The 21,106-nt window shown below is 44.8% G+C and overlaps 1 pseudogene across 1 annotated transcript; it reads left to right on the top strand.

Moving 5' to 3' along the window:
• Positions 1–18,909: 18,909 nt before the first annotated feature.
• Positions 18,910–20,686, top strand: LOC112607691 (annotated as a pseudogene). The gene is made up of 2 exons (XR_003115901.1): positions 18,910–18,923; positions 19,754–20,686. The product of XR_003115901.1 is annotated as a vesicle transport through interaction with t-SNAREs homolog 1B pseudogene (transcript).
• Positions 20,687–21,106: the final 420 nt, after the last annotated feature.

Genomic DNA, 21,106 nt, shown 5'->3' on the forward strand with positions numbered 1-21,106 from the left:
TGAAAAATATTTAAATATAGAAAATCCTGGAAAGTCAACAACATTTTAATAGTAATTAGACCAAGATCATGAGCTTATGGGTGAGATTTATTTTTTTTTAATTTTGCTTTATTCAAATTTTTAAATAATAAACAAGCATTACATACATGATCAGAAGAAGACAGCAATAGATGGCACCTTTTGCTGAATTTCCTACAAGACTCAATGTTGGTAAGGAAGTGGTGAGATGAAAGACTGGAGCAACTTTCTAGGGCGACAGTTTAATAGAATATATTAAGAACTTCCGGCCGGGCGCGGTGACTTACACCTGTAATCCCAGCACTTTGGGAGGCCGAGGCGAGCAGGTCACAAGGCAGAAGATCAAGAATATCTTGGCCAATGTGGTGAAATCCCATCTCTTCTAAAAATACAAAAATTAGCTGGGCATGGTGGCACGTGCCTGTAATCCCTGCTACTCGGGAGGTTGAGGCAGGAGAATCACTTGAACCCGGGAGGCTAAGGTTGCAATGAGCCAAGATCATGCCATTGTACTCCAGCCTGGGTGACGAGAGTGAAACTCTGTCTCAAAAAAAAAAAAAAAAAAAAAAAAAGAACTTCGAAAATATTTATGTTCTGTAACCCAACTTCTGGTCATTGGTTCTAATGACTGGAATAAAAGGACTATAGAAAACTTCCAGTCATTGATTCCAATGACTAGAATACAAAATGACTAGGAAATAAAACAGAAATTGGAATGATAATTTCTGTACAGCAATATTCATTGCTGAGATGTCTAACATACAGCAATATTAGAAACTGAAGTATCTCATACTTAAGATGTGGGTTAAAATTATGGTATGGTCATATGGAATACTATGCAATCACAAAAATGCCACTTGTAAAGAATATTTAAATAACATGAAAAGGGCTATGACATATTATTCAGGGTGAAAGTCTGGATATTTAAAAACTAGGTAACAGCATGATGTCCAAGATGTGTATGTGTACGTGTATACAAAAAAAAAGGCTCAGATTACACCAATATATTCACAATTAATATCTCTAGGTTTATGAATTATGGGGGATCTTAGGGTTTTTCCACTGTCACCATGCGTTTTTTAATAATAAGAAAAAACTATTTTAAACATCACAAATGCACATTACTTTGACCCAGCAATTCAACCGTCAGGAACACATAGCCCTCACCCGTGTGAAGCAGACCACGTATCCAGTTATTCACTGTTACTCACTGCAGCACTATAATGGCAGAAGATTGAAAACGGCACGAATGCCCCTCCGAGAGATCTATCAATAACATGATTTACACATACACTGGAATATTCTGCAGTCATAGACAAGAATGAAGACACTTTTTATTACTTTATTATCATTCTATATTAATTTTTTTTTTTTTTGAGACAGAGTCTCGCTCTATTGCCCAGGCTGGAGTGCAGTGGCACAATCTCGGCTCACTGCAACCTCCACCTCCCAGATTCAAGCCATTCTCCTGCCTCAGCCTCCCGAGTAGCTGGGACTACAGGTATGTGCCATCCACACCTGCCTAATTTTTGCATTTTTAGTAGAGACGGAGTTTCACCATGTTGGCCAGGCTGGTCACAAACTCCTGACCTCAGGTGATCCACTCACCTTGGCTTCCCAAAGTGCTGGGATTACAGGCATGAGCCACCATGCCCAGCCAATTGTTTATTAGTAATAGTAATAGTAAATGTTCTTTTTTTAAAAATAAGTTTGGAGTGTAGTGGCACAATCATGGCTCATTGCAGCTTCAGCAAAAGCAATCCTTTTGCCCTCCTGGGCAAAAGCAATCCTCCTTGAGGTAGCTGGGACTACAGGAACATGCTACCATGATAGGGTAATTCTCCTTTTTTTTTTTTTTTTTTCTGAGACGGAGTCTCGCTCCTCTGTCGCCCAGGCTGGAGTGCAGTGGCGCGATCTCGGCTCACTGCAGCCTCTGCCTCCTGGGTTCAAGCCATTCTCCTGCTTCAGCCTCCTGAGTACCTGGGATTACAGACGCCCGCTACCACACCAGGCTAACTTTTGTATTTTTAGTAGAGATGGGGTTTCTCCATGTTGGCCAGGCTGGTCTCCAACTCCTAACTTTGTGATCCGCCCACCTTGACCTCCCAAAGTGCTGGGATTACAAGCATGAGCCACTGCGCCCAGCCGATAGGTTAACTCTTAAAAATTTTTTTTTGTAGAGATGGGGTGCGGGGACATGGAGGGGGATCTTGCATTGTTACCTAGGCTGGTCTCGAACTCTTGGCTTCAAGCAATCCTCCCACCTCAGCCTCTCAAAGTGCTAGGATTATAAATGTGAGCCACTATACCCCACCAGTAATAGTAAATATTTCACATGATTTTTATCATGATTTACTAACATACAATGCTCTCCATACTAACATACAGTGCTCTCCAAGCTAGAGTGCTAAATAAAAACAGCAAAATAGGCTGGGTGCTGTGGCTGGCGGCTGTAGTCTCAGCACTTTGGGAGGCCAAGGCGGGTGGATCACTTGAGGTCAGGAGTTTGAGATCAGCCCAGCTAACATGTTGAAACCCCATCTCTACTAAAAATACAAAAATTAGCCGGGCATGGCAGTGGGCATCTGTAATCCCAGCTACTCGGGAGGCTGAGGCAGGAGAATGGCTCAAACCCAGGAGGCAGAGGTTGCAGTGAGCTGAGATCATGCCACTGCACTCCAGCCTGGGCAACAGAATGACACTCCGTCTCAAAAAAAAAAAAAACAGCAAGACACAGAACAAGTTATGTGGAAGCTTTCAATTATGTAAGAAGGGAGAAAAGAATATCCATCTATGTAGACAGATGTATATAGATACTTGCATCTGTAGGCATAACATACCTGGAAGGTTACACAAGAAACTGGGAACACAGTTTACCTCTAGAGGCAAAGACAGTGGCAGAAGTGAGATGTCTTACTATATGCCGTTTGGAACCTCTTGAATCAGTGAATGTATTACCTATTCGGTAATATGCAATGCATGAAATTCAAATCAAAATGAATAATCACTGGTTCCTTAACATCATCGTTAAGGTGAATTCAACTTGCCCTTATTTAAATCCCAACTAAACTGCTTGGTGTTTGTGTAAACATTAAGGAACTGTCCTCATCTGCAAAGTGGAGGAGTTAATGACACCTCCCTTGAGGGTTTGTTATAAGGATTAATGAGATTATTAAACACAGATTAAATGAGATAATCCATTTTCAGTGTTTTATTTTATACGTAATAATGTATACATTTTATTATTATTCCTTGACTGTCCTGGGGATGGCCACTCCACAGGTCCATTAGAATGTCCCCTGCCTCCCCAGTAAGGAGCAATGTCACCCACTTCATTAGCTCATGAAGATGAAACAAGTTAATACATGTTTGAAATGCCTGAAACAGTGCCTGGTTCACAGGAAAGTTACCATTCACAGAAATATCCCCTAAAAAGCCATGCCCATTTTTTTCTCACTCCTCTGAATCCACAAGTTCCCTTTATTTTAATCACTGTATTATATCATCCCTAACATTTCTGTGTAGATGTTATTCAAACCTGCCTATTCTTTTCTCATACTGCTCTGCTCTTGCCTTAAGGCCTAAAGCATCTGTTCCTTTATCTCTTAAAATTTTTTTGTTTGTTTGTGTTTGACAGTTGAGTCTTGCTCTGTTGCCCAGGCTGGAGTGCAGTCGTGTCATCTCAGCTCACTACAATCTCCACCACCAAGGTTCAAGCAGTTCTCCTGTCTCAGCCTCCCAGGTAGCTGGGATTACACGTGTATGTCACCACAATCAGCTAATTTTTTTTGTATTTTTAGTAGAGACGGGGTTTCACCATGTTGGCCGGGATGGTCTTGAACTCCTGGCCTCAAGTGACCCTCCCGCCTCAGCCTCCCAAAGTGCTGGGATGACAGGCATGAGTCACTGTGCCCAGCCAAGAAAAAAATAATTTTTAAGACAGCATCTCACTGCTGTCACCCATGCTGGAGTAACCCAATCACAGTTCGCTGCAGCCTCAACTACCTGTGCTCAAGCAATCCTCCCACCTCAGCCTCCGAGTAGCTGGGACTACAAGTGCGTGCCACCATGCCTGGAAAATCTTCAAAAATATTAACCCTGGCTGGGCATGGTGACTCACACCTGTAATCCCAGCACTTTACGAGGCCGTGGCAGGGGGATCATTTGAGGTCAGGAGTTTGAGACCAGCCTGGCCAACATGGCAAAACCCTGTCTCTGCTGAAAATACAAAAAAACTAGCCTGGCATGGTGGCATGTGCCTGTAGTCCCAGCTACTCGGGAGGCTGAGGCAGGAGAATCACTTGAACCCAGGAGGTGGAGGTTGCAGTGAGCTGAGATCTCATCACTGCATTCCAGCCAGGGCAACAGAGTGAGAACATCTCAAAAAATAAAAATAAAAAAATTAACCCTGCTTGTTTCAAAGTTTTAGTCTGTTGTATTATCTTTGGTTTGTAGGGTGCAAAGTCTCCTGTTTGTTGCAGCTGCTGACTATGTGTGGCTTATTTCCTTGTGGGTTTGTAAGCATATTTTAAGCTCATCTTCATCAGATTTCTGAGAGTCCATGATTTCATAGACTCTCAAGTCCCCCAGTTTTACTAGTTCTGGACAAGTCTTTCTATGATTTTCTCCACTTGGAATTCTCATACCACACAGATATGAACTCAGACCCCAAATCTGCACATGGCCTAGAGCAAAGAGGTGGAGTTTTTCTGGTCCTGCTTCCACGGGGAAGCAGCCCTTTGTGACTCTTAGCTTTTTTTTTTTTTTTTTTTTTTTTTTTTTTTTGAGACAGAGTTTCGCTCTTATCTCCCAGGCTGGAGTGCAATGGTGCAATCCCAGCTCACTGCAGCCACCACCTCCTGGGTTCAAGCAATTCTCATGCCTCAGCCTGCGAGTAGCTGAGATTGCAGGCACCTGCCACCATGCCTGGCTAATTTTTATATTTTTAGTAGAGAAGGGGTTTCACCGTGTTGGTCAGGCTAGTCTCGAACTCCTGACCTCATGTGATCCACCTGCCTTGGCCTCCCAAAGTGCTGGGATTACAGGCGTGAGCCACCGTGCCTGGCTGACTCCTAGCTTTTTTAGGCAGGCAACTCACTTTCGTCTCTGTAAGCACAGAGCCTGTGGCTGGCCTCCCTTCACAGGCAGGTATGAAATATTCCACCCTAATCACCTAGTTATAATACCCTATCAGTCCCTGCCTGTCTTAGTCCATTTGGACTCCTATAACAAAATAGCATAAACTGGGTGGCTTATAAACAATAGCAATGTATGCTTCACAGTTCTGGAGGCTGGGAAGTCCAAGATCAAGGCACTGGCAGATTCAGTGTCTGGTGAGGCCCCCATAGTTGGCCACCATTTCACTGTGTCCTCATATGGTGGAAGGGAATAATTCTGGTCTCTAGCCCCTTAAATGGGCACTAATCCTATTAATGAGGACTCCAACCCCATTATTTAATCATCCCCAAAGGCCCCCACCTCCCAATGCCATCACATTGGGGGGTAGGTTTCAACATATGAATTTTGGAAGGACACAAACATTCAGACCATAGCATGGCCTTTACTTCTTCGATATTATGTGTAGTACATGATATGGAAAAAATATCCATTAATTCTGGACTATGCTGATATCTAAAGACAGAAATGGCCAGTGCAGTGGCTCACAGGTATAAGCCCAGCAATTTGGGGGGCCAAGACAGGCAGGTTGCTTGAGCCCAGGAGTTCGAGACCAACCTGGCCAACATGGTGAAACCCCGTCTCTATACAAAATACAAAAATTAGCTGGGCATGGTGGTATGCACCTGTAGTCCCACCTACTCAGGAGGCTGAGGCAGGAGGATCACTGGAGCCCGGGAGGTCAAGGCTACAATGAGCTGTGTTCATGCCACTGCACTTAAACCTGGGCAACAAAACAAGACCTTGTTTCAAAAAAAAAAAAGATACAGAAATGGGCCCAGAAGCATCAAGACAAGACTGGGAGAAGAAGGCAGAAAGTATCTGGCCTAAGTAATTTACTAGAAAATCAATTTCTCTCTCTTTTTTTTTTTTTTTTTTGACAGAGTCTTGTTCTGTCGTCACCCAGGCTAGAGTGCAGTGGTGCGATCTCAGTTCACTGTAACCTGTGCCTCCTGGGTTCAAGGGATTCTCATGCCTCAGCCTCCCAAGCAACTGGTACTACAGATATGCACCACCACACCCGGCTCATTTTTGCATTTTTAGTAGAGACAGGGTTTCACCATGTTGGGCAGGCTGGTCTCAAACTCTCCACATCAGGTGATCCATCCGCCTCGGCCTCCAAAGTGCTGGGATTACAGGCATGAGCCACCATGCCTGACCCTAGAAAATCAATTTTTCAAAAGCCTCTGTATCGCAAAGAGATTGTGAAGAAACATACCAAAATGTTAACTGAGCTGATTTGAGTGTTGGAGGAATGAATGACTTTTCCTTTTCTAATTTTCTGCATTTTACACATTTTCTATCCCTTTTACCTTGGGGGACAGTGGAAATTATAAGTCATTTTGTAAAGTAGTTTTCCAATCAGCCAGCAGGAGGTTGCTGTGGTGACAGGTGAGAACCATTTCCTCCTGTCAGAGGTTGGTGGCAAATCAAGGCAGCTGCAGAGAGGGGCTAAAACAAGGCCTGGCTGTGGAGGTGGAGGCTTGAGTTGGAGTCCTAGTTCTGCCAACATATTTGTTGGCACACCCACGGAATTAACCGAACCTCTCCTAACCACCTTTTCCTCCTCTGTAAATGGAGATCCAGTCATCGGTTCATTCCTTCCACAGCTGTTTACTCAACACGTGCGATGTGCTCAGCAAGGTGGCAGGAGTTGGGGCCACCAGAAAGAACAAGACAGACCCACACTCGAAGTTCGAGTTCTGAGGCAGCACTGTCTGACAGAACTTTCTAGATGACAAAAATGTACTGTATCTGTGATATCCAATACAGTAGCCACCAGCCACACATGGCCACTGAACATTTAAAATGCGGCTCATGTGACTGAGGAACAGAACTTTTAATTTTCAGTGTAATTTAATTAATTTATTTATTTATTTATTTTTTTATTTATTTGAGACAGAGTCTCGCTCTGTTGCCCAGGCTGGAGTGCAGTGGCACAATCTTGGCTCACTGCAACCTCCGCCTGCCGGGTTCAAGCGACTTTCCTGCCTCAGCCTCACGAGTCTCCTGAATAGCTGGGACTACAGGTGCGGGCCACCACACCTTGCTAATTTTTGTATTTTTAGTAGAGACAGGGTTTCTCCATGTTGGCCAGGCTGGTCTCAAACTCCTGACCTCAAGTGATCCGCTCGCCTCGGCCTCCCAAAGTGCTGAGATTACAGGCATGAGCCACCGCTCCTGGCCAGTGTCATTAAATTTAAATTGCCACATGAGGTTGGTGGTTACTGTGTTGGACAGTATCCTAAATAGCAGACAACGCCTCTGGGCCCACCTCAGACAGGGTGTGGGAAGATCCAAGCCATGCAAAAACAGAACTGTGAGGGGGTATGAGGATGTATCATGCCTCCCTGAGACAGAACAAGCTGTGGGAGGAAACGAGGCTGTGGGGACGTTTAAGACCCGGTGACTGTTGTAAGTGGGCACGGGGAGATGGAAGAAAACACTTGAAGTGGCGGAGCACAAAAGCTGCGGTGACTAATTCCTGGCACATGGTCTGGGAGCACCCGCCCCTCGGGCAAGCAGGGGACTCCCTGCGGAGCCCACCATGTGCAGTAGAGAACAATATCTAACTAAAGCAGGTCCAGTGACACCTGGCTGTAGACTGGCTCTCTCCTCTCCACTGTGGTCGGCTCTGATCCTTCTGCTGCTTCCTTCCCATGGTCCTTCTTCTGTGATACCTGGAGTTCAAGTTCTTTTGAAACTGGGCAGGGCTGCCCCACGTGGTTTCATTCCGCACATACCCACTCCTCCCTCTGCCTCCTTGAACACTTCATTCCAAATCAAGCCAGCTTTCTCCTTAATTAAGAACATAGGGGCCAGGTGTGGTGGCTCACACCTGTAATCCCAACACCTAGGAAGGACAAGGCAGGTGGATCACTTGAGACTAGGAGTTTAAGACCAGCCTGGCCAACATGGTGAAACCCTGTCTCTACTAAAAATAAAAATAAAAATTAGCTGGGCATGGTGGTACATGCCTGTAGTCCCAGCTACTGGGGAGACTGAGGCAGGAGGATCAGTTGAACACAGGAGGCAGAAGTTGCAGTGAGCCAAGATCGCACCACTAAACTCCAGCCTGGGGGACAGAGCAAAATTCTGTCTTAAATAAATAAAAAACAAAACAAAACAAAAAACACAGGGCAGCAGCCCTGCCTCCTGCTGTGCCTGACATGGTGTTCTCATTACTTCCTTTCCTTTTACCTGCGTGCTCTGAAAGCACCTATAATATATGCTAGAGTCCTTGCAACAACTCCCCCACCCTGCTGAAGGGGAAACCCTAGGGCCATGAACCTCTTCCCCACTCCTTATACCCCACAGCTACTGCTGATTGGCCCAGAGGTAAACTTCTGACCCAAAGTCACCCAATCTGTAGGATCACTGGCAACCTACAAGGTGGCTTGACTTGAAAAGATGAGCTAAGCCCCTGAGATACTCTCTTACAGAAACCAGTTCAGAAATCCCCAGAGAAGGAGGGAATTAGCAATGGTAGACAACATTGAAAAGCCTTGGCTGGGCACGGTGGCTCACACCTGTAATCCCAGCACTTTGGGAAGTCGAGGCGGGTGGATCACTTGAGGTCAGGAGTTCAAGACCAGCCTGACCAACATGGTGAAACGCCCTCTCTATTAAAAATACAAAAATTAGCCAGGTGTGGTGGCAGGCGCCTGTAGTCCCAGCTACTTGGGAGGCCGAGGCAGAATTGCTCGAACCCAGGAGGGTGAGGTTGTAGTGAGCCAAGATCATGCCAAAGCACTCCAGCCTGGGCAACAGAGCAAAACTCCATCTCAAAAAAAAAAAAAAGGAAAAGAAGTCTTAAAATGGCATCAGGGTTGCCAGAGGCCACGAAAGCTGGACTTGTCAGGAAGCACTCATGCAGAGAGGCAGAGGAGTAATGAGGGATGGAGAACAGCTGGTCTTGTTGCTCTAGTTCTGCTTCCCAGCCCCGGTGGCTGAAGACACCTGAGAATCACTTGTGAATTAATTTAGCTTGGGCTTCCTGGAAATGGCCTCTGAGATGGAGGGTTGCATGCAGAAGGTTTATTGGGGAGTGCTTTGGGGAGATACACCCTTAAGAAGGTGAGAAAGGAAGGGGTGATTTGGGGAAGAAAAATGAAATGTAGGTGCAACTGCGCCTCAGTTGATCGTTCAGGGCTCTCTGGAGCCATGGTGGGCTCTCAGAGTTGTCCTAAAATTAGGGCAGGGGAGCTGGGCTTTTTTCCCACTCATTAACCAATCCCTGGCCATGGGTCACCCTGGGAGGGGGCATAACCTTGGGGTAGGCAGTTCCCTGTTGCTGAAGGCAGTTCCTATTGAGGTGCATGGCTAGGGCTATCAGCAGCCACACTCCCCGACATCTGGGTGTGGGTGCGGGGGCACTGAAGGGGGCCTGGGTGGAGCACCACACTACCCATGTGACACATCTCAACACACACTGAGCTCCTTGAGGGCAGACATTATGCCCTTGCCTGGGCAATATGAGGAAGCCCCATCTCAACAACAAAAAAACCACAAAAATTAGGCAAGCATGGTGGCATATGCCTGTAGTCCCAGCTACTCGGAAGACTGAGGTGAGAGGATTGCCTAAGCCCAGGAGGTTGAGGCTGCAGTGAGCCAAAATTACACCACTGCACTCCAGCCTGGGCAACAGAGCAAGACCCTGTCTCAAAAACAAAAAACAAAAAACAAACAACAACAACAACAACAACAACAAAAAGATATTATGTCCCGTGGTGTTGAAGGCCTGAGTTGGAGTCCTAGTTCTGCCAACATATGTGTTGGAACACCCACGGGATTAACCTACCTCTCCTAATCACTTTTTCATCCTCTGTAAATGGAGATTCATTCATCAGTTCATTCCTTCCACAGCTGTTTATTCAACACATGCTATGTGCTCAGCAAGGTAGCAGGGGCTGGGGCCACCAGAAAGAACAAGACAGACCCACACTCGAAGTTCAAGTTCTGAGGCAGCCTAGCATCTGGCATAGAATTCTGTTAGATTTAAATTCCACAGATTGAGAATCTATGTTGTGCCAGGCATGATGCTAGGCACATCATATAGATTATCTCACAGAATCTTCAAAATGGTTCTGTAAAGGGCAAACTTTGTAAAGTACAAATTTTTAGCACCATTTTACAGGTGCAGAAATTGAATCTCAGAAAGTGACTTGCCCAATGAGCAAGAAGGGCTAAAGTAGAATTTACATCCCAATTTCATCCAGGGCTCTTTCCATGACACTATTTATGGCCAAGACAGTTCATTGTCTGCCAGATACCTATTTTCTTCTTTCTCACTAAGGGAGCCCTGATTTCATTGGAGGATGACTTGTGCCCAACTAAAAGACTATATTTCTGAGCTCTTTGTGCTTAAAATGTGGCCAGTAGAAATCATTTGACGAGAATTCCAGAAAGTTCTATGGGAGGGGGGATATTGATTCAACTTGAAGATTCACCCTCTTCCTTTCCCACTTTCTTCCTCCTACTACTTTGAAGTTGACATGATGTCTGAAGGTGCCATTTGGGGGACTTTGAAGATGGAAGACACAGTCTCAGATTGGCAGAGCAGAAAGAAGCCTAAGACACACAGAGTTTCCATACCAATCTTAGAAGGCCCACTTGTATCATTTAAGCCCCTTGTTAGTTTAGAATCTTCAATGCCTTACAGATAGAGTTTGTTTATTATTATCTTATAGATTCCGCTGAATATTGCACTTGGATTCCTTGGTCCATGAAATTGTATGCTGACAATGTATTTTTGCCACAACTGGAAATTCTAGTAGGGAAATATGATATTTTTTCTTAGGTATTATAATGCTTAGTTCCCACACTAACATATAATGTACTAAAGATTAAAGTAATGGTAGTAGCACCCTACATTTATTTAGCTCTTTGTGGAAAGTGCATGATCTAATTTCGTCTTTACAAGTGTGTGAAGTAGAAAGGGAAGTGCTACTATTTCCAATTTATTAATGACAGAAACCAAAATTCGAGGAAGTCAATAGAATCATAGCATCCTCAAATCTTGGGACAATAAAGACCTTAAAGAGTTTGATCATGTTAATCTCATACTCATCAGTCTCATGTTCTCATACTCTGTAGGGAAGTTCTTCTTCCCAACAGAATAGAATCCAAACTTCCTAGATGGCATTTAAGGCTTTTAAAAATGGGATCTTAGGCTGAGCATGGTGGCTCACGCCTGTAATCCCAACGCTTTGGGAAGCCGAGGAGGGTGGATCATCTGAGGTCAGGAGTTTGAGACCAGCCTGACCAACATGGAGAAATCCCATCTCTACTAAAAATACAAAATTAGCGAGGCATGGTGGCGCATGCCTGTAATCCCAGCTACTTGGGAGGCTGAAGCAGGAGAATTGCTTCAATCCAGGAGGTGGAGGTTGCGGTGAGCCAAGATAGCGCCATTGCATTCTAGCCTGGGCAACAAGAGCGAAACTCCATCTCAAAAAAAAAAAAAAGGATCCTAACCTAGCTCTTCTACTTTATCCTCTCCCAACAAGGACCTTAATCAGATAGTATTACTCCCAGGTCCCAGAAAGAGAAAATATGACTGACAGTTGAGTCTTAGCCTGAGTTTCCTCCAAAAATGGAGACTGAGACAAGAACTTGAGTGCAGATGCCAGGTGCAGTGGCTTATGCCTGTAATCCCAGCACTTTGGAAGGTCTAGGAGGGCGATCTCTTGGGCCCAAGAGTTCAAGACCAGCCTGAGCAACATGGTGAAACCCCCAACTGTATGGAAAAAAAAAAATACAAAAACTAGCTGGGGATGGTGGCACATACCTGCAGTCCCAGCTACTTGGCAGGCGGGAGGTGGGAGAATTGCTTGAACCCAGGAGTCCGAGGCTGGAGTGAGCTCTGACCATGCCTGTGAAGAGCCACTGCACTCCGGCCTGGGCTACAGAGCAAAACTCCGAATCTATAATATGTATACGTATAAAGGAGTGAGATACAAAAGCAAGTAAAACAAGGAAAGAGGAAAGGCCGGTTAAAGAGTATGTTATTATGTTAGTCATCATTGGGATAATTGGGGCTTAAGCCTACGATTCTGAGAACCCCTCTCAAAATTGTTAGTCAGGTGTGGTGGTGTGTACCTGCAGTCCTAGCTACTTGAAAGGATTGCTTGAGTTCGGGTGCTTGAGACTAGACTGGGCAACATACCAAGACATTGTCTCTTAAAAACAAAACAAAACAAAACAACAACAACAACAAAAACTTGTCTACACTAAAAGCAATCAGAGATATTTATCCGTTGACTCCCCTTGACTCCCATTGACTCCCAGTATTTCCTCGTTGCTCCCAGAAGGCTATAACTCCCCTGGCTGTTCTGGGGGGCACCTGTGCAAACGCCTAGCATCCCACATGGCAGCATTGGAGACGTCTTGGCGCATAAAATGAAAGGTGTGTGGCTTGTCCTTGAGGTGAGATGCTGTAAGGCCAAAGCAAATTAAAAGCCCACACAGAGTTCTGTTTCCAATTCTGACTAATCTACGATCCTACTAGATGGATTATCTGACAGACAACAGCTATAACATCCTGACTTGCTATGAATAGTAAGGAGTTCCCTGAAGGCACTAGAAGGGGAACAGAAGCAGGCCAATTAAAGGAGGGAAGCTGCACAGAGTGACCTCCCGTGTTCCTGTCCAGCTGGCAGTGTAAAATGGTCCCATGTGTGATGAACCAGGAAAATAAAACATGGACTTAAGATAAAAGAAAATCGCTGGGCACAATGGTTCACGCCTGTAATCCCAACTCTTTGGGAGGCTAAGGCAGGAGGATCACTTGAGTCCAGGATTTCAAGACCTGCCTGGGCAACACAGCAAGACCCCAACTCTACACTTTTTTTTTTTTAAATTAGCCAAGTGTGATGGTGCATGCCTGTAGTCCCAGCTACTCAGCAGGCTGAGGTGGGAGAATCGCTTGAACCTGGGACGTTGAGGCTGCAGTAAGCTGAGATCACGCCACTGCACTTTAGTCTGAGTGACAGAGTGAGACCCGGCCTCAACAACAACAACAAAAAACAAAACAAAACAGAAAAAAGAGAGAGAGAGAGAGAAAAGAAAATCAACTGAAAACAACTCCAAGGTAATCCAGATATTGAAACCAGAAGACAAGGGTTTTAAAATGGCTATTCTCAACATACTTTCAATACATTTTTTAAAATAGAAACTATCAACAGAGAAAGAAAAATCAAATGATTTAAAATGAACTTGAAATTCTAGAAATGAAAGACACAATATCCAAAAAATTGTTAAATGTAGCAGATGGACTTAGGAGCCAAATGAAAGTAACCAAGGAAAGAGTAAGTAAACTTGGAAGATAGTGCTATAGAAATTATATAACATGAAGAAAAAGATAAATGTTTTTTAAAAAAGGAACACAGAGTGTAACAATCTGACTCTACCAGACTATTAGATAATATCATCATGATATGTCTATCATATATGTAATTATAATATCAACATATATGTCTTACACATTTGTAATTGGAATCCCAAAAAGAAAATAAAGATAATTGAGCAGAAAAATAATTGAATAAATAATGACTGAAATATTCCTAAATTTAATTTAAAACATGAATTTACAAAGCTGGGCATGGTGGCCCATGCCTACAGTCCCAACTACTCGGGAGGCTGAAGTGGGAGGATCTCTTGAGGCCAGGAATTCAAGGCTGCAGTGAGCTATGATCACGCCTGTAAGTATCCACTGCACTCCAGCTGGGACAACATAGTAAGATTCTGTCCCAAAAAAAATAATAAATGAAAACAGGCATTTACAGAGTCATAATTAATACACTACCCTTGCTCACTCTTACCACAGCTTTACCCATGGGGCAGAGATAGGATAGTTAGTGCTCACCAGGTACCTATGAGCTTCCCTGGATTTCCCAGCTTCTGCTGAAGTTAGCTTTGGCTGACTGTGTGGTCAGTTCTACTCAATGGACTATGAGCAGGAGTGATGGGTGCTACTTCTGGGTCAAGGCAGTTAATAGCCAATGTACTTCCTCCATCTCTCCTTACCCCACTGTGACTGCACTGTGTTCCATATGGCGTGGTTATAAGAAGGAAGAAATCCTCCTAACCTATACTGGAGTTTGCACTAGCAAAGAAACAAAATAAAACAAAAAAATCTTTTTTTGTGAAAAGCCACTGAGACTTAGAGATGGGGGTTTTCTGTTGCAGCACCTGCCGTTAATTACACTACTATGCCCATTCAATTGTAGGTCTATGTTGCTAATCTCTTTCATTAGAATATGATCTATTTGAGGTCACTGGCAGGTGTTCATCTAATAACTCCAGCACCAGTCCCTGTAGAGCCTGGAATATGAAGTGTGCTTATTAAATGTGTGTTGAGTGAATTACAAGTGAATGAATCATTCTGCCTAATGTTTCAAGACCTCAAGTAAACACTTACTAGAAACCCAAAGAGTTCAAAAATTTCTAGAGCTGGAATTTGAACCCAGTATCTTCCAACTCCAAGCCAAGGGCTTTTTGCACATTATCATTGTGGATAAATGATGGGAACTGTGAATCACCTCCAATGTGTGGCAATTCAGCAGACAGGCAGCCTGTGTGTAGCTTTCTAGGACAATTATTCTGGAAAGTCATTTCTGGGAAAGGGCCCAAGAATCTACACACAGCAGAGGAGAAAGACTTCTTTAAACATTGACTGCTGCTGTTGATCTGGTCTTGAAACTCTGAAAGCAACGCAAGTCAGAATCCTCCTTGGGGACAGAAGAGCATCTGTCTTTTCAAAAATTTAGACATTCCTGTTAAACAATTTCTTGGGAATTAACAAAGAGGAAATTGAGCAGGGAAATTCTTAAAATCCCACAATTGGACTTGAAAAGTCAATGCGAGTTCAGAGCGGGGAAACATTTTGTGAGAGCTTATGCGAATGTCTGAATTGATGGAAAACTCAGGAATAATACAGATAAATTGCTCTGCTATCATCAGTGAGAGGAGTCTACTGCATGCCAGGTACAGAACTATATATATATTATCCTTTCCTGCTCCTTGTAACAAAGTGGTAAAGTATGTAATTCTGTTCCCACTTGGCAGGTAAAGAAAATGGGTTCAGGTGAGGCAAGGTGGCTTACACCTGTAATCCCAGAGCTTTGGCAGGTGGAGGCAGGAGGATTGCTTGAGGCCAGGAGTTTAAGACCAGCCTGGGCAACATAGAAAGACCCCATCTCTATGAAATATATTTTTTCTAATTAGGGAAAAAAAGAAAATGGATTCAGAGTAGTTGTGAAACATGCTAAAGGTCATTCAATGAGAAAATGGTTGCTAGAGGATTCAAACTCAGGCGTCTTGGACTCCAGAGCCCATGCTCTAGGCCTTTAAATGTGGTCAATGCTGTGGCCAATGCAATTCTTTTATTTGAAAGTCTCAGAAACCCATGAACTGGTTTAGACAATGGGACTTTATTGGTTTGCAGAATCCAAGAAGGACTGAATGACAATCCACTGGAAAGGCCGTACTATCCTGAGCTTTTGGAAGAACTGCCACCAGATGCCTGAACGCTGCAGCAGTCCCTCATCCCCCATCTCTCTGCTCCTCTCATCTGCACATTGCTCACCTCCTACCAGGAAAGAGTGTTTGATTTGCTTCCTTCCAGTTTCAGAACTCCCCAGGCAGACATTTAATTGGCCAGCTTTGGTCAGGTGCCTCCTCTATAGAAATCTATCTGGCTGGGGTGATGGGTCATCTAAGGACAAGTCCTCTCCCTGTTTTGTTTTGTTTTGTTATTTTGTTTTTGAGAGAGGGTCTCGTTCTGTCACCCAGGCTGGAGTGCAGTAGCACCAACACAGCTCTCAGCAGCCTCGACCTACTGTGCTCAAGCAATCCTCCTGCCTCAGCCTCCTAAGTAGCTGGGACCATAGGCACATGCCAACATTCCCAGCTAAATTAAAAAAAAAAAATTGTACAGACAGGGTCTCACCGTGTTGCCCAGGCTGGCCTCCAACTCCTGGGCTCAAGCAACTCTCCCGCCTTAGCCTCCCAAAGTGCTGGGATTTCAGGCATGAACCACCTTGTACAGCCTGGAACAGAATAAGTGTTTAAAAAACCAAAATGGGCCGGGCGCGGTGGCTCACGCCTGTAATCCCTGCACTTTGGGAGGCCGAGGCGGGCGGATCACGAGGTCAGGAGATCGAGACCATCCTGGCTAACACAGTGAAACCCCGTCTCTACTAAAATACAAAAAATTAGCCGGGCGCGGTGGCGGGCACCTGTAGTCCCAGCTACTCGGGAGGCTGAGGCAGGAGAATGGCACGAACCCGGGAGGCAGAGCTTACAGTGAGCCGAGATGGTGCCACTGCACTCCAGCCTGGGCGACAGAGTGAAGACTCCACCTCAAAAAAAAAAAAACAAAAAAAACAACAAAAAAAACCCAAAATGATCAAAGGAACTAGAAACACTTAGCTTGAAGGAGAGGATACTCAGGGGGACATTTCTGTTATCTTCAAACATTTGAAGGACCAGCGTGAGGAAGACAGAGGATGTGCTCTGGGGTCACTATGGGACCAATAGCGAGAAGTTTCCAAGAGACAGATTTCAGGTCCACATCCAACATCCACTGAGTGCTTCCCATGTGTGGCATATTATACCGAGTTCCTTCACATAGATAATCTCTCTTCAACCTCACAACAAATCTGTCATAAATTTCTTTTCTTTTTTTTTTTTTTTTTTTTTGAGATGGAGTCTCACTCTGTCACCCAGGCTGGAGTGCAGTGGCGCGATCTCTGCTCACTGCAAGCTCCGCCTCCCGGGTTCATGCCATTCTCCCGCCTCAGCCTCCTGAGTAGCTGGGACTACAGGTGCCTGCCACCACGCCTGGCTAATTTTTTTGTATTTTTAGTAGAGACGGGGTTTCACCGTGTTAACCAGAATGGTCTCGATCTCCTGACCTCGTGATCCGCCCGCCTCGGCCTCCCAAAGTGCTGAGATTACAGGTGTGAGCCACCGTGCCTGGCTATCTGTCATAAATTTCATTACGCCTATTTCACATGTGAGAAAAGAGACCAAGACAAATAAATTGCCCAAGTGGCAGGGATTTGATTCAGGTGTTCTGTCACTTTTCCCATTACATCATTCTGCTTCTTCACATACAACTCTCTAACAATCATTTCGGTTCAAAGAGAGTTGGTATTTTTCAGGAGCAAAGGGCTGCCCATGCCTAAAGGTGCCCCTGCAAAAGTCCAGTGGCATCTTCCCAGGACTTGATCAAGGTGTGTTGCAAAATGAGAGCAACGGTTGGTCTAGAAAACCCCTAAAATCCATTCCGACTTTCATTTGATAAATTCTTTAAGCTTTTACAAACTCTTTTTAATACTCTGTTGGGTTGGGCACGGTGGCATACACCTATGATCCCAGCTACTTGGAAGGCTGGGGCAAGAGGATCACTTGAGCCCAAGAATTCAAGTCCAGCCTGGGCAACACAGTGAGACCCTGTTTCTAAAGACAAAACAAAACAACATCAAAAATATCTCTGCTGGATATCTTTCATATGAACACCTCCTGCCCCTAAATCACTCTCTACCCTTTTGTATTCTGCTCTGAGCCTCATAATGTGGGTCTGTATGGTTTGCATCATGATCTTCCTGCCTGCTGGCTTCAGCTGATTCTGTCTAGTGGGGATCTCCAGCAGATCAGAGAAGGGAGGCAAGTGACTCTATGAGGTCACCTTTGGTTGAGTCTTCCCCCAACCGAAGGTCATTGCTCCTCTCACTGTGGCCAGCTGTGTATCTCTTGCTCCTTCTAGGTTCTGTTAACTCCTTCCTTGTCTCTTCTCTTTAGCCTAGCAATGGTAACAGCTCTGTAGCTCCATACGAAAGACCCTGCAGCATCCCTTGTGATTTCCCCACACTCCCACACCTTTGTAATTAATCCCCTTATCAACGAACCATCCTCAAACCGTTCTGATTTTAGTGTACCATCTGTTTCCTATTGAGGCCCCGACTGATAGAATAACTTTTTCCAGATTATAAATTCCTGTATCCTAATTACACTTTCCTACAAACTCAGTGTGGGACTTGCAGATAGAGACTCAAGAAGAAAATTTAAATAACCTATAATCCCACCCCTAGAAATAGCTAACAATTGGGGACATTTCTTTCCAACATTTTTCTATGCACATATTACATACTTGTTTACATTGTGTCTATCTCAACGTACCTACAATTTCCTTAACACGATAATGTCACGAGCATTTTCCCATGTCATTAAAAAGTCTTCACAAACATCAGTGTTTCAAAGTTGCATGCCATACTGTACCATGATTATTTTTCCACTTCCCTATTTGCGTTACTTATATATTTTACTATAAATATCACTGGGCCGGGCACAGTGGCTCATGCCTGTAATCCCAACACTTTGGGAGGCCTAGGCGGGAGGATCATAAGGTCAGGAGTTCGAGACCAGCCTGACCAACGTGGTGAAACCCTGTCTCTACTAAAAATACAAAAATTAGCAGGGCGTGGTGGTGCGTGCCTGTAATCCCAGCTACTCAGGAGGCTGAGGCAGGAGAATGGCTTGAACCCATTGCAGTGAGCCGAGATCGCGCCACTGCACTCCAGTCTGGGTGACAGAGCGATACTCCATCTCAATAAACAAACAAACAAACAAACAAACATCACTGATATGATGATCTCCATTCATTCATAAGTCTTAGTCCAAACATCTGGTTATTTCCTTAGGTCCCTCAAAATGTTGATACTCAAGTAATGCCCAATATATTGAATACACTAGAGGGAGCTTGAGAGTTCCCTGAAACAATCGTTTTCTGTGCCCTGGCGAAGAATGAAAATAACCTGCCAGGACTGGCAGAGTATTAAAGGCATCTGAGGGTTTCCCTTTACCACTGGGAAAGCTATGCCTGATCTCACAGTAAAACAATGTGGGCATTCTCTTCCCAGGCCGGGTCCCCTCGTGGGTCGGGAGAGAGCTTGGTTTGTCATTTCGCTGACAACAAGTGTGGTCAGGAATCTTTAGATCTGTGGATGACCAAGAGGGTGACCGCAAAGGCCACATTCAGCTTATAAAGAAAGACAATCTGAGAGGGTTCTGAAAAAAGGCTCCACCCCAGCCTCAGGGAGCCGCAGTCCTGGGGTGAGTTCAGCAGGCCAGACCTTGCTGTAGAACTCGCTGGGCAAGTTCTAAGCAGCTACTTGAGAGACTGTGGTGGTTAATTGTCCCTAACCAAGGCTCAGGGTCACCAACAAATGAGTGGGTGGCAACCCATGTGATCTGGGCTGTGCTGAGGAGGAGGAGGTGGGGCGGGGACCTGAGCTCCTGAGTCTTTAGCTCCTCCTCTGTTTCCCCTTCCACCCCTTTTGAGAGGGTTCTCACTGTGGAAGACTCTGACATGGGAACGCCTGCCAGAGCCCTAGCATCCCATGGTAGTTGGATAAGTGCAGCTTATATGCTCTGCATATAGTCTAAGTTATTCCTGTAATTATGGCTTTGAGTAAAGAGCACTCTCATGACCTCAGAAGTCAATGAGGTTTCACAGTTAACAAAGTTGGTAAGCTTTGGAAATACCGGGTCTCAGCAGCTCAAGGTCCATACTTTCAAATGCCGCCTCCTCGGAGCATTTCGAGAAGCTGCACGAGATCTTCCGCGGCCTCCATGAAGACCTACAAGGGGTGCCCGAGCGGCTGCTGGGGACTGCTGGGACCGAAGAGAAGAAGAAGTTGATCAGGGATTTTGATGAAAAGCAACAGGAAGCAAATGAAACGCTGGCAGAGATGGAGGAGGAACTACGTTACGCACCCCTGTCTTTCCGTAACCCCATGATGTCTAAGCTTCGAAACTACCGGAAGGACCTTGCTAAACTCCATCGGGAGGTGAGAAGCACACCTTTGACAGCCACACCTGGAGGCCGAGGAGACATGAAATATGGCATATATGCTCTAGAGAATGAGCATATGAATCGGCTACAGTCTCAAAGGGCAATGCTTCTGCAAGGCACTGAAAGCCTGAACCGGGCCACCCAAAGTATTGAACGTTCTCATCGGATTGCCACGGAGACCGACCAGATTGGCTCAGAAATCATAGAAGAGCTGGGGGAACAACGAGACCAGTTAGAACGCACCAAGAGTAGACTGGTAAACACAAGTGAAAACTTGAGCAAAAGTCGAAAGATTCTCCGTTCAATGTCCAGAAAAGTGACAACCAACAAGATTATCATCTTACTGGAGCTTGCCATCCTGGGAGGCCTGGTTTACTACAAATTCTTTCGCAGCCATTGAACCTCTATAGGGAAGGGTTTGTGGACCAGAACTTTGACCTTGTGAATGCATGATGTTAGGGATGTGGATGGAATAAGCATATTGCTGCTGTGGGCTAACAGTTCAGGGATGCACTGTGTAGCCAAACTGTGGGAGGAGGGAGGAAAGATGGAAAACCACTTAAATGTGAAGGAACAGCAACAAGACCAGTATGATATACCAAGGTAATAAATGCTGTTTATGACTTCTTTAAATTTACATAGTACTGTAGCATATTAATACCCTGTGAACTGCAAAAAGCCAAATACATTTACAGTAGTATTGGTCACCAAAATAGAGGGGAAACTTTACAATTGTGAGAATGTGTAAATGTTCTCATTAAGGCAGTATTGACCCAGACAACCATTTTGTATCTATCTGTCCCCTCAATGCCTCATAATTCTGGAATGCCCATTGTGAAACATGTCAGTGCACAGTATATCCTAAATTCTCACACGTGCTTGATTTTCTGATTCATCTGGTGAACTGGGAGTAGGAAGTTGGCCATAGACAATATGCCCTCCTTCTCTTGTCTGACCAAAACTTGAAGCAATCACATCCACTGCCAGGTTAGCTGTAGTCTTCGCCTCTTCCTCTGAGGTGGCCAACTGAGGATTGACTTCAACAAGATCCAG

This window comes from Theropithecus gelada, chromosome 15 (genome assembly GCF_003255815.1).
Source record: "Theropithecus gelada isolate Dixy chromosome 15, Tgel_1.0, whole genome shotgun sequence".
Classification (NCBI taxonomy): Eukaryota; Metazoa; Chordata; class Mammalia; order Primates; family Cercopithecidae; genus Theropithecus; species Theropithecus gelada.